Genomic DNA, 14,395 nt, shown 5'->3' with positions numbered 1-14,395 from the left:
GACATTGTTTACAAAGTCCTGAAGAAGACGAATATCAGCGCCCAGTAGGGGAAAGCTAGATGATACATCGTTGAAACTAGCAGATGAGGGAAGTCTGACAAAAGATAGAGAGAAACTTAGATACTATCCTCTATAGACACCTCTAGTTGACTATTTAACAAGGGCAGGCCCTACGGGACCTACCTCTTCTAGTAGGGAACTGAAGTCTATATTTAAGATGATTTTAAGCCTAGCCTAAGATATATGTATGATGTTTACATGAAAATCAAATAAAACAGAAGTTTGAATGTAAAAATAATTTATTGTATGCTGAAATTATGCTATGTGTATTTGAAGTTTTTATATTAGAACATGTTTAATAAAATAAAAAATGTTTTTGATAAAAATGATTTTGGTCTTATCTGCCATACACTGTTCCCCATCCCCAGTTCTCCCGCATGGAATTTGTCTATTTTGCAAGAAATAAATAATTAAGTAGTTTTGTTCTGTTTGGCATCATCACAGGCTTGTATTTGATAGTTCTAACCCCAGATGCCCACGAAGAAAGGGATTCCCACCTTTAGATTGGATATTGCCATGATAATATGTCAGGATCAAAATTGAGATGGGTGTGCCTTCATTATTTAGCGAAGCCATGCGTTGCAGATAGAGCAATCAACCCTCAACTAACAGTGGAGAGGAGGCTGGGATGAAATGCACAGCCTGCCCTGTGGACGAGATCTAAAACAAGTTGTAGAAGTTCTAAAATATGATGTTGTACACTGGATTTGGATTTATATATTTATTGTTTGCTTGTTAGGCACTTTTACAGCAAGTAAAATACTGTTTTAAAGCGCCCACAGGGCGAGGGGAGGGGAAACGGGAATTAAATAAATTACAAAACACAATATTTAATAAGAGCAGTGTAGGGGAAAAAGGACGGAAGGACAAACCTACTTTGCCTTGTGAGTATTCAAAAACGTGCAAGTGCAGCAAGGAAGAGGGCAGAGGGGGTAACTGCTGCGGAGTCCGAGCTCAAGGGTGAGCCACAGGAGAAGTGCTTGGGTTGTTGAGTGCTACACGGCCTGGAGCCACGCTAGGCGTAAGTGTGAACCTCTAGGTGCTGAGGGTAAACGGGAGCTGGGCAGGTTGGGTGTGGGAGGTCAGGGGCCTCGTGGATGCATAAGGGCCCTGGGCACCAATCACAGCAACTTTGGGGTCATCAGAGGAGAGAAGAAGGGAAGGAGGAGGTAATGAGGAAAGGCTTGACAAGCTTCCAGAATGTAAGAAATTCCTGCTCAAGGCGCAGAGGGGGGGGGGGGCTGTTCCATAGGAGGGAGCCAGCTGAGGAAAGCGATCAACCTCCTACCCGCTGTTTAGAGAAACACATTTTTTCTCCACATATTTAGATCAACAATTATCATGGTAGGTATAGGCAGCAGGAATGTTTGAGAAGAGAGATCAGAGGGAGCATCCGCAAAGTTAGGATCAGATCACAGTGAGTGAAAGGGTATCGGAAAAACGAATTTCAGCAATCTGGCTCTCTGCAAGGAGTAAATGGGAGAGGAACTGATCATTAAAACTAATGGCAACATCGTTCCTTTTAGGAATGAGTTGGTTACCCGCTGTAAGTTTGAAGCCAGAAGGAATGGCATGATCAACATCAAGACCTGATTAGTCCGTGAGTCTAGTTTCTAAATGAATTTGAGATGATTGGTAATCAGATAGGTTTGGTAGGGTGAAGTAATATTGCTTTCAACATGGGCTGACCTGCAGGGAAGTACAATATAAAAATGGATGGGAACGCCATGCATTTGGATCCTGCCTGAAGTATTTGGAAATATTAACAGCAACTTCTGCTACAATGGTGCCAGCAGATTGTAACCCGTTTCAGCACCCCTGGGGAACAGGACGAAGAAAAGAAACCCTAGAATTAGAGTACAAGACTACCTTGCAGACTGTAAAGCAGAGTGAGCAGGCGGCCAGGACTAATCATGTATGAATGGATGGATATTTACTGTATGGTACTGGAATCTATCAGAAAATCATGCCCAATATTTTGGTATTGTATGGCATGGTATTGTTTATTTATATAGTGTCTATACAAAGGCAAGTGTTTCAAAGCGCTCAAGGAGGGTGGGAACACAGGGAGAAAAGCAACAGTCGCTCAGAACCTTTGAAAATCTGAGACGATAATAGTCTGAACAGGCAGATTAAGTGCATAAAATACTTTTAACAGTATGGGATGGTTTATAGTGATTTTTTCGAATGACATTTTTTCGAATTACATTATTTCGAAAACATTTCATAGAAAAAAAATATTCAAATGTTTTTTTTTTTATTTTATTTTTTTAATGGGGGGATCCCCCCAAACCCTTGTTCTTTTAACCCTTTTTTTACTTACAAAACCCCCAAAAAGTATTAAATAAAAAAATAATACATTCTAAAAAAAAAATGTCAAAAAAAAAAAAAAAAAAAAAAATGCATTCGAAAAAATGACTGGATCCCGTATGGGATATAGCAAATAGGCCTGATGGCGATTCTGCAGTTTTTACAGTACCATTAGGGGTGAAGACTGGGAAGAAACAGACAAACGATCTTCAGGCTTGGTGCGTATGGATCAAGCAAGTGAACAGAGGGTCACAGGAAAGGGAGGAAAAATGTGCACCCAGTCGGTTAAGACTGAGATAAGTGCAGAGAGAGCCATTCTCTTGGGTTCATTTCTCAGTGCGAGTAGTGTGGGTGGGGTGTAGGGCCCTGAGGCAAGTGCGAGAGAGGACTGGTGGGGGTGCCGGGTAACAGTGAGATTCTGAGGTACACCAGGCGGCCAGTCAGCATGCTGTAAGCAATAGGAGGGAGAGAGGGAAAGGACAGAGAACTAGGTTAGCAGGGTAGAGGGAGAGAGAAGGAAGAGGAGAAGAGGAAGTTCTTGATGAGTTTCCAGAATTTCAGGAGATCCGGCTTAAGACATAAGGTGGCAAGGAGGCTATTCCAGAGGGAAGCACCTGCTGAGGATAAGGATCTCCCACCAAATCTCTGCTTGGAGAACCGGCTCACTCGCAGAAGGTTGGAGGTAGATGAGCGCAGGGTAATTAGGTAGGCAGCGTTGAATGTAGGTGGGTCTTGAATTTGATCCTTACAGCCATGGGGAGCCAGTGAAGGGATTTCGGCACCAGAGAGATGCGGTCCCTAGACTTGCAGCCAAGATTAAGTCTTGTGGTTCTGTTCTGGTTGAGTTGCAGAGGGCGCAGGGCAGAAGAAGGGAGGTTGATGAAGAGGCTGTTGCAGCAGTCCAGCCTGGAGAGAACCAGGGCTCTGGAGACAGTGAGCCGCTGCGGGAAAGTGAGAAAGGGTAGAGTACCCCTGAGGAGGTGCAGTTGATAGACTTTTTAGAGATGTCTGAAATGTGAGATGTGAAGGAGAGAGTGGAATCAAAGATGACCCCAAGGTTTCTTGCTTCACAGGTGGGTGCAGGTGCAAGGGCAAGGGAGGACGGCCAGAGCGAAAGTGGGAAAGCAGGAGCAGTGGTCCCAATGCGAACAATCTCAGTCTTAGTGGCGTTGAGGCAGAGGTCGTTTGCAGCATGCCATGACTGAATAGCAGACAGACAGTCAGATATGAGTGAGGAGGAGGAGGTGGCTGAGGGTAGCCTGAAAGATAGTTGCGTGTCATCCGCATAGCACTAGAAGTTAAAGGTGAAGGTGGCAATCACCAGTGCCAGTGCAGTCATATGGACATTGAAGAACCAGGGAGATAAGTGAGATCCCTGGGAACACCACAGGTTGAGAGAGTGATGGTCGAGTGAAAGGCTCTAAGTTCCACCTGGGATGGGCGGTCAGAGAGGAAGGAGGTTAACTATGCCAGAGCCTGACCAGAGATTCCCAGGGTGTCACAGAGACGTGTGATCAGGATGTTGTGGTTAACCGTGTGGAAGGCAAAGGAGAGGTCAAGGAGAATGAGAATAGATGGGGTGTTAGTGTCAAGATTTCAGTGCAGTTCTTCACTGGCGTTCAGAAGTGCAGTTTGCGTGTCTCTGGATGTTCTAAAGCGAGATTGATGTTCATGGATGCAACCAATAGATTCAGTGTGTAGGGCCAGCTGTGAGATAGCCAGTTTCTCCAGGAGTTTGCCCAGGAAGGGAGTGATGGAAATAGGGCTGTAGTTTGCCAGAATGGAGGGGTCAGCAGAGGGTTTTTTGAGCAGAGGGTGCACAGGGGAGTGCTTCAGTGCAGTTGGGAAAACTCTAGTGGAGAAGCAGAGATTGCAGAGATCAGCCAAGGGTGGGGCGAGGGAGTCGATTTTGTCTTTAATGGTTTGGAGGGGCAGAGGGCCACCTGTTTCGGACCTGTCTGGTAACCTCATCCGGTGTGACAGATTAGAGAGAAGCAGGGGGAAGGCAAGGGAGGCTCTGGTATTGGTGTATGCTGTTGTGTGGAAGAAATGGTGGAAAGGATGTCTTCGGTTTTTGTGGTGACGTGTGTCCAGCCAGGGCGAAACAAAGGAACTGGGTGGGTGTGATAGAAGAAGATGCAGCTACAGGATTGGCTGGCTCCTTGCAGACTTTGAACATTTTCGCCATGTTGTTCGATGCTGCGGAGATGTGGGATTGGATAGACTCTTTTCTTGGTATGGATGCAGAGTCGATAATGCCTTTGAAGGAGGTGGCAGGCCAGTTTTTCAGATGGCTCACCCGACGCATTCCATTTCCGCTCAGCTGCCCTACACTCGCGTTTAAGGGCAGCCAGATCGGAGTCATACCAAGAGTTTCACTTTTTGGAAGGCTTCAGTCAGACCCTCATGAGAGGGGCCACAGTGTCAAGGGTGTCGGAGATAGAGAGATTAAGGTTAGCGAGGGCTGTGTCAGGGTAGGAGTCAGGCAAGAGAGTAGGTGGAGGAGAGTAGGAGGAGGCAAAAGCAGCCTTGTTTCATGGGTCTGGTAACTGTGAAACCCAGTGGCTGTGCCGGATGTATTCCTGCAAGAGGAGAGGAGAGTTTAAGGTGTGTAGAGAGAAGAGAGTGGTCAGTCCAAGAAAGGGAGGTAGTGAGATGGATAGAGAGAGGGATGTCAGTAGAGATGAGAGCATCCAAGGTGTGGTCCGCAGTGTGCATGGGGCCAGAGGGAAGGATGGAAAGGGTGAGAGAGTCCCAAAGGTTGCGGAAAGGACATGAGGAGTCTGGAGAGTGCAGATGATTTTTAAGATCACGCATTTTGAGGAGTTGAAAGGAAGCAGAGGAGAGTAGGTAGGAGACCAGGTCAGCCCATTCGGATGGAAGGGAGTGGACTGACCTGGTGGCCGATAAAAGGTGGCCATAGTGAGAGAAGATTTTGGAGATAGTGAGAGTCTGCAAACTAGGCACTCAAAGGAGGAGTAGGCCTGAGTAGGCATAATGGACACAAGTATCCATTCTGGGAAGATAAGCGCCACTCCACCACCTGTCTTTTTAGGCCTGGGCGCAGATAGGATTTTGGAGCCTTCAGGGAGGAGTGTGTCAAAGCTTGTGACAGAGCTCTCCTTGAACCAAGTCTCAGTGATGGCGAGCACATCAAGATCCATGAGTTCAAGGAGGTTGCAAATGTCAGTCGAGTGTTTGACGGCAGAGTTCATGCTGAGAGTGGCAATGTGGAGCAGCTTGCCATCTTTGAGGGTCTTCCTCGGGGGGGCAAGAGGGCCAGGGGGAAAGTGGAGGATGGTTAAGGAGCTAAGGTCAGCAAGGGAGCCGGGACAGTACTGCAAGGCAGGGGCATCTGTGCAAAGGAGGAGGAGGGCACAAAAGGCAAGGGAGCCTGGGCAGAGGAGAAGGGGGGCACAGAAGGCAAGGGAACCTGGATGGAGGGAGAGATGAGGTTAGAGATGCGAGAAAGGAGCCTGTGGAAGAGGAAAAGGTTGGGTTGAGAACCCTGAACCATGATGGTTCCATTGAGATAAAGATTAATGATGACTCTTGAGAAGGCGAAGAGCTCAAGGAGAACCTCCCAGAGAGTGCCACCATTAATGGGAGAAGAGGTGATAGGTGAGAGAAAGCCGACCATGTAGCGAGTCCATAGGCCAGGTGAGTTAACAAAGAAGAAGATGTCAGTGATAGTCTCTCTGCTATAGGAAGGCCAGGTTGGAGGCCAGAGTGTACTTTCTAATTTTCTTAGTGATAGGAGAAGGATAGGAGATAGTGAAGTAGTTGGAGAGGATAGGAGATATAGATAGTGACATGGACACCCATCAGAAAGCACAGATGAGCTTGGAGGTAGGGGGAGGAGGGGGAGACAGAGGGATGTGTGACAGTTAGTAAGGAGCACAGCACGACAAGGCACCACTAAAATCGATTTTTCAGCAGGACAGCAGAAATGCATGCCACTACTGTGCAGGCTAAACACGATTTTCAGTGGGACAGTGGAAATACATGCAACAACTGGGCAGGGTAAAAACGATTTTCAGCAGGACAGCAGAAATACATGCAGCAAGTGGGCAGGCTAAGTTAGTGGAAGTCCAGATGAGGTGAAGTGAGGGTCGAACAGTTCCATGTGTGAAGGAAGGGATCGAGAGGATGATAGGAACTGACATTCAAAGAAATGTTAGGTGGTCCTTTGATTCAGTGTGTCCGAAGAACATGGAGTTTTCCTCAGCCTCCATGTGCACGATGTGGTGGGGAGGTGGGGACCCACAGACCCGACCGTTAAGGGAACTCACAGGGCCTTGGAAAGTGGGCCTTTGAAGGGGCGGGTCTGCTAAAGCCTGCTGGTCCACCATAGGCCGCTAAGAGATTGTGCCTAGCCAATCAGCAGCCAAGGAGGCAGAATGATGTTGGGCACAGTGAGCCTCGATTGCTAGGAAAAAGTGTCGGCCATTTTGCAGCGCCATAAGGCCACAAAGGAAGACCCCCAGAAGTGGCTCACACCCCAGAGTTGAGCACAGTGGGCAGCTGGAAAGATGGGGGTGAAAATTATTTATTTTTCACAAAAGGCACAATTTTCATAAAACGCCTTTCAGTATTGCAGCATTTCAGCCAGGATTACTCCTACCTCTTGCAAAGGAAAATCGCGGCCAGAAGGTGCACCATCTGTAGACTTCAGGGATCTGCAGCAGGAGACAGCCAGCACAGTCTCCAAGGAGAGGGAAAATGCCTATTGCTTTCTGTTGAGGTGACTACTGTATATTGTATGTTTAAAATACTTGGAATAGTCAAACATAGCCCTTACCTGACAACTTGCAGGATCTACAAATCACTATCTCACAGATTGTCCAGAACACTGCATTCCAAGCCTAAAAGCAACGCAGAGTGCACGCGTAGCTAATTCCCCTTAACTGCCGCTGATGCAGATTTATATGCTATCATCAGGCCCATGCATACATACCAGCAGCCAACTCTCCACAACATCCCAGGATGATTTATATATAAATATGTCCATGAAATCTCATGTTAAGGAAAAACCAAAAGTGCATTGGGAATTACCCCCGGGAAGCAGAGAACAGTAATCCACTGGTGGTATGGGCTTATAAAGATATTACTTGCATCCCCTATGTATGACTCTGATTCTTTTTTCTCTTTTTATCATAAAAGATCAAAAGGAGATCTAATAGATTTAGGCCCCACCATCGGGTTGAACTGTAACACTCATTATAGTCTGGCAAATCTCTCTAAATGCCTAATGCTGTGCTCTGGCCTTTCACTTCATCTTCACGGCCCATAATGCCTGGTACGGTCCTTGGACCTGATATATAGAGCTTATTTATAACCCTTGGAATATTGATATTCCATTGATATGATATGATATGATATTGATATGGCAACTCATTCCAGTCATACCGTCAGCACAGAGCGTACCAACAGCAAATTCCTGTGATTGCGCAGCTGGATTTTTATTCTGTAAGCAGGCCTGTGCATACGTTCCAGAAGTCGATTTCCCATGATTGCCCAGGCAGATTTAAATTCTATCAATAGTATCAAAGGCCACTGCAAACCCTTGTTAATTTAAATTCCAAAAGCAGAGTGGGCATTACCCACAGAGAAGGCCAACCTGCCTTTTATATCTATCTATCTATCTATCTATCTATCTATCTATTTTTATAAAAGTGAACTTTTTTGGGGTTGTGGCTGGGTTTGTGGCAAAGCGTTGTCCCTTATACAATTCAACATCGTTTCACCAATCTGCACCAAATGTTGCATAATTACCCGTTAGGACCCTCTGGGCATTACTGGCTACGTGACATTTGTACACCCCACCCCTTTCCCCGGATTTCAGCAAAACTCTGCGTTTGTTTGAGTGTTTGTGGTTTGGCAAAGTTCCTTATACAATTCCACACTGTTTCACCAATCTGCACCAAATTTTGCATAGTTACCTTTTAGGACCCTCTGGTCTTTACTGGGTAGATGACATTTGGACACCCCAACCCTTTCCCCGGATTCCAACAAAAAAGTTTTGAGGGTGGGAGGTTTGTGGCTTGACGAAGCGTTGTTCCTTATACAATTCCACACTGTTTTACCAATCTGCATGAGATTGTGTGTAGTTAAACTGTTAGGACCCTCCCGACATAACTGGCTACATAACATTTGGACATCCCACCCTTTCCCTGGATTTCAGCACCTTGACACATGAGACGGTTGCCTGAAATCGATGAAACATCAATGTGGTTGTAGAAGGACCAGTCCTCAATCCTAAAATGCACAGTTTATGTGACATTTAGACCGCAATGCACTACAATGAACTGCATCACGCCAGGGTGAGGCAACAGGTGGGGAGAGATCACAGTAGGTCCCTGTATGCAGCAGCGCGGAAACTCATCGCCTACCCCAAACATTTGCTCCAGGGTATGTCAGCCAGCAACATACACCCATGTTCAGTGCAGTTTACTTCAGAGTGCAAGACACATCTAGCGATAAGCGAATTATAACAGCGACCTACAAGATTATTGATTTTTAACAATTGATGAGAGTGTTGTCATGTCTGTCCACAGAACCCGTTCGAAAAACGGGTACTTTTGGCTCCTAGGTATATAAAGGCACAACTTGCATATCCCCTTTTGACTGTTTTTTTTTCTATCTCAGGAAAGAGCAAGGAAGATTATAATAGCTTTTCAGACCCAAACTGAGGGCACATAATGCCCTGTATGGACCTCGGTCTAGGTCTTTGGAGCTTAACTAGCACCTCGGAGGTGACACAGGCTTTTAACTCAAGGAATTGCCTGTTTTCCGAGCCCCCTGAGCAGCAGGAGCCACCATCTTGCCTACCTAGCAAAGGCTTGCCTGATGCCTCCTTAGCCTCCCCTAGCTTACCACTAGTTCCCCACCCCACACCATCCCTTCTCTTACGTGCACCTGCCTCACCCATCATCCTCCCCCCTCCAACCCCCTGCCCTTCGCTGCCCTGCCTCTCCCCTCCACAGCACTGGTCATCATGGAAAGAGAGAAGTTTCCTTCTCCCTTCGTCCATGGTGGCTCGGTGGGAGGCATTACTGGACTGGTAATGGCACAGGGCCCTCAGTAATCTGGGCCCCAGGCCATTACCAGATACGGTAATGCCCGCCACCTCAGGGGTCATTGCTGAATTATAACCATTTGAACATTGAGTTGTGTCTGTCATTGGATAATCAGTGGGTTATACAAGATGCTACAGCCCACTGAGCTTGTATGCTTCACAGGTGGTCTGCACTTCTCCTTCCTCACACCATGTGACAAAGATAAGCCACCAATGTCTGTGGCAATCAATTGAACAACACGTTCTCCCCTAAGGAAACATATGGGAACTCTCATTATCGTTTGAACTACTCATAAACTCTCAATTCTGTGCTTTATAATATTCCATAGAGATTCAAAACGTACAGTGATGCATAACTCTTCCCTAACCGTGTAATTCAGTAGTGTTTCCATGTGCAATATCAGACATAATGAAACTGAGGCAGTATAACTAAGATAAAACTTAACAATTGATCTCCATGGTAGGAGAAGAGATCCCACACCCAAAACTTGAGTACAACATGCTCACATAAATATGACAATTAGTATTTAGTAGTGCTAACTTGGCATGGTGATCATTGTAAGATGAGACCACATCAAACAGTGTTTCATTATCTCTATCTTTGCAGATGGAGAAAATCTGTGATCATAAAAAAAAATATATGGACTGTCAAGTATAGGTTCGAACTCTCAAGCACTGGCCGCAAGCCACCAGAGGTAGGTGTTTGCCTTCATGACGTTCTTCACATTGATGATGTGGCTGAACCCGTTAGACCATTTCAAACGGGTGACCTTCATGTACTGGTTTAGGATACTTCTTAGAGCTGAATGAAGTATTTTAATAGAGTTTTTATTTAATGATTTTGAGATCCCCCTTTGCTCTATTAATGCTTTTATGACACACACGATGTCAGGTTTCTAAGAAACTATAAAAAGCATTTTGTGAATTTTGGTATTGTGGGTAGCTGTGCATGAGGATCATTTGCAGGAGCTTGAAACTACCTTTTTTGTGATAACACCACCAACAGGGTTTTTCTAAACAGGTGGCACCCCACCATTACCTAGGGACATCTAGTCCACATAGAAAAGTCTACCTATTTCATTTTCATTTCCTCTCCACCTGCACGACCAGCAGCCACACAGTGAGCGCCTTCTTTTTGTGTGATAAATTTTTTAACTAGGTGAAGTACTTCCATTTTAACATAGTGCCTGTTGGATTGTTATTTGCACCTCAATTAGGGCTATTATGTGGAGATATCTGGAAGGCCACTAGAATGGGCTGGTATAGCTAGCAGTGGATAGCGTCAAGGGGCTGGTCTTAAATCACTGTGGAGATTGAGGGGGAAAACATTTATCGAGGAAAATAAAGCAGTCGTACAAAGTTCCCAGAGGAGCGAGATAGCTGTGAATAGTTCCTCTGAGCAGTTTAGTTTAGTTTCTTTATTTGTACCATGCGCCGAACCCTGAGGTAACCGAGTAGCCACCAGGATGGAAAATTACATTGACGCGAGAGAACAGTGGAAGATAACTAGAAATAAACAGCTGTGGGAACGACTATAAGGGAGCAACACTGCGATAAACTGGAGGACATCCATGTCAGACAACAGTGGTGTCAAGTCACAGTGGAGCAACATAGCCATGGGCAATATCTTGAAGTACCCAGCAAAGGTAGACCACAGGGGAGCAGTATTGTGGCAGCAGTAATCCCGCAGTAGCCAACTGTAGGCCTCCTAGAGGGAATCGCAACAGATCTAAATAGCTATGAGCTTGTCATCAAGGAGAAAATTAATGGCGGGCACTGACACTGCTAGGAAGGCTTGAGCTAGTAGAGGACATCTAGGAGCTAAGCCAGTTTGGGCATCTGGAAGTGAAGCAGCAATGGAGTACCTTGTGCCAAACTATGGTCAGATCATCCTGCGCCACTTCTGAATACACGGGCCACATGGAGTGGGTATCACCTAGGACTACCTATTACAGTGGGGCCCAAAATGACAGCACCATTGAAATTAGCCCCACAGCATGGAACTCTAGCCAGCATCTGTGAAACTGATTCCCTGATTTTCCTTGATTGTGGTGCCTTAATGTTTCACCCAGGTGGTAGAAATGTAGAGCGATGTGTAATCCAGTGATGGTTCAGAACTGGAGGCTTCCAGCCCTTAAAGATGAATAGCAATACCCTGGAGAAGGGTGGGGATGCCGATTCTATACATACATCAATAATCAAGATGACACAAATCAGTCCTTCCAGGATTTTGCGTCATGAAATGGCAAATTTTGCAGCATGAAATGGCAAATTGTGCGTCACAAACCTTTATTTATTGAGGCATATTTGCGGGACATTTTGTATTAACTGGAGGGTGTAACATTGCCTATGTAATAGTATGAACTAAATTGATCATTATCAATTGTAATGCTGAAAATATTCCCCTTCTATTTTCTCCAATCCCCCAAACACCCACACACCTCTCTCACCAACACACATCTCACCAACTCTCCATCACAACTTACATTCCTTAACCTCTGTCATACAAATACTCACGTGCTATGTCACACTGTCAAGCCACAATTTGCACTGCCCAGCCCCTGCTACACTCCAAATCATACTCCCAACTCACACCTTACACTCTACAATTCCTCCCGCAATATACAGTTCTTCATTATTTTGTGCTGCTTCTGCATCTTGCATCCTTTCTCCCATTCTATCGCACTCTTCCCTTATGCTTTTTCCCAAACTGCAGCTCACTGCCTCTTTCTGGCCAACCGCTTCCTCTCTGCTTTCTGGCTCACTGATCACACGCTCCCTCTACTTTCTGTACCTCTGCTCGCTCTCAGATTTCTGGCCCACCACATCATTGCTTCCTCTGCTCTCTTGTGCAGCACTTCCTCCTCTGACCCACTGCTCTCCCTCTGCTTTCTTGCTATCACTTCACATCTCACCCATCACTCTCCCTCTCTCTCTCTCTCTCATAGTGTAACCATTTTTTTAAATGTAGATTTTGAACCAGTTCCTCAAATAATGGGGCATTTAAAAAAAACCCGGGGGATATGCTATTTTTAGACAACCCATTTTTGGAAATGAGCAGTTCACCTTATTTTCAAAGGTGACCGGTGCATTTCTACAGGCTTGAGCTGTAGCACAAATTGTGTGCTGGCCAGCTGCCTTGAATGGTGTTCCGGGTTGTTTGACCGAAGTGTAATTATTTGCGGCGGAATTGACCATAGTCAATTTCGCTGCAAATTGATTTTCACTTCAACCAAACAACCCAAAATGTACCTTTCACCATCACCCCTCTCCCTCCCCTACTTAACTGCTTGGTCGCTGCCGCTTCCCCTGCAACCCTGCGGTACCAGATCCGTCCCTCTAACGCGGGTCGGATCCGACTCCGCAGGGTCCCTTTTTCGTTATTTTCTTTTTTTGCTGTCCCTGCCTCCAATTTTGAGGAAAAAGGGGAAAACACTTCTACAACCACCCTAGACCAAAGATACTGAACATGGGGAGCGGGTGACACCCCCGCAACACATGTTAGTATTTATAAAAATCGATCGAATAGTACTGGAAGAAATAGGTCAAATTGTAACATTCGATAGATTCTTGTCATCAAAATGGGCAGTACTTTGAATAGAATCTCTCTCCTGACAGTGTTCTGCGAACTCCCAGCCCCTTTCACAGGGACAGGCCCTCCAGGTGCCTGCCGCTGTAAAATGCGACCCAAAAAATGAATTTTTATCCTGTTTGAGGAACAGAAATGCAAGCGACACAGCAGCAGTTCATACCTTAAAAGAAATGCATGACAGGGTCAGGAAAGACCCTGTCATGCAGTGGCAGCCCCACATCCCATGTGCGTAGGGTTGCCTACAATTTCTGCACATTTAAAAGTGCATCTTGCTTGGAAATGAGGGATGCGCTTTTAAATTGACAGAAACGCCACTTTATTTGATCAAGGAGGTGAAAAAGGCCATCTGAATGGGCGCACATATAAAATGTGCACATTCATGTGTCCCTTGTGGATTGGGCTGCACTTTTTTGGGGCGCAAGTGATGAGATGTGTTAGCGCATTTCATTTCTTGTGTTAAAAAAAAAAAAGTTGAGAACTTGGCACCCTGGGTATTATTTTTTTTTAAACAGTAATTTTTGCAGATTACTTTAAAAAAAATGTAAAAAAATATATATATTTTTTAAAAGATGCTGTTTTTGCACAAAACGGTAATTTTTCCGGCATTTTGCGCAAAACAGCCGTTTTTTGCGGGATCGCAAAATCGCTATAAGCTGGAGGGTCTGACAGACCTTCCAGGATTTTGCGGCATGAAATGGCAAATTTTGCAGCATGAAATGGCAAATTGTGCGTCACAAACCTTTATTTATTGCAGCATTTTTGCGGGACAGTTTGTATTAACTGGAGGGTGTAATATTGCCACATTGCAGGAAATAGGCAGAGTGCAAGGCTAGATGAGAGCCACGGTATCATTATTAAGTAGCTTTTGTATTAATTTAATAGGAAGAGTCCCAGATGTCTCTGGCTTGGCAGAACAGTGTTTTCTTTGGCTACATTTCTGGTTTAATGTTCATGCCTATGTAATAGTATTAACTAAATTGATCATTATCAATTGTAATGCTGAAAATATTCCCCTTCTATTTTCTCCAATCCCCCAAACACCCACACACCTCTCTCACCAACACACATCTCACCAACTCTCCATCACAACTTACATTCCTTAACCTCTGTCATACAAATACTCACGTGCTATGTCACACTGTCAAGTCACAATTTGCACTGCCCAGCCCCTGCCACACTCCAAATCATACTCCCAACTCACACCTTACACTCTACAATTCCTCCCGCAATATACAGTCCTTCATTATTTTGTGCTGCTTCTGCATCTTGCATCCTTTCTCCCATTCTATCGCATTCTTCCCTCATCCTTTTTCCCAAACTGCAGCTCACTGCCTCTTTCTGGCCAACCGCTTCCT

This window comes from Ambystoma mexicanum, chromosome 10 (assembly GCF_040938575.1).
Source record: "Ambystoma mexicanum isolate Mex_15411 chromosome 10, UKY_AmexF1_1, whole genome shotgun sequence".
Lineage (NCBI taxonomy): Eukaryota > Metazoa > Chordata > Amphibia > Caudata > Ambystomatidae > Ambystoma > Ambystoma mexicanum.
The sequence above is the reverse complement of the archived record's forward strand: the minus strand, read 5'-3'. Positions refer to the sequence as shown.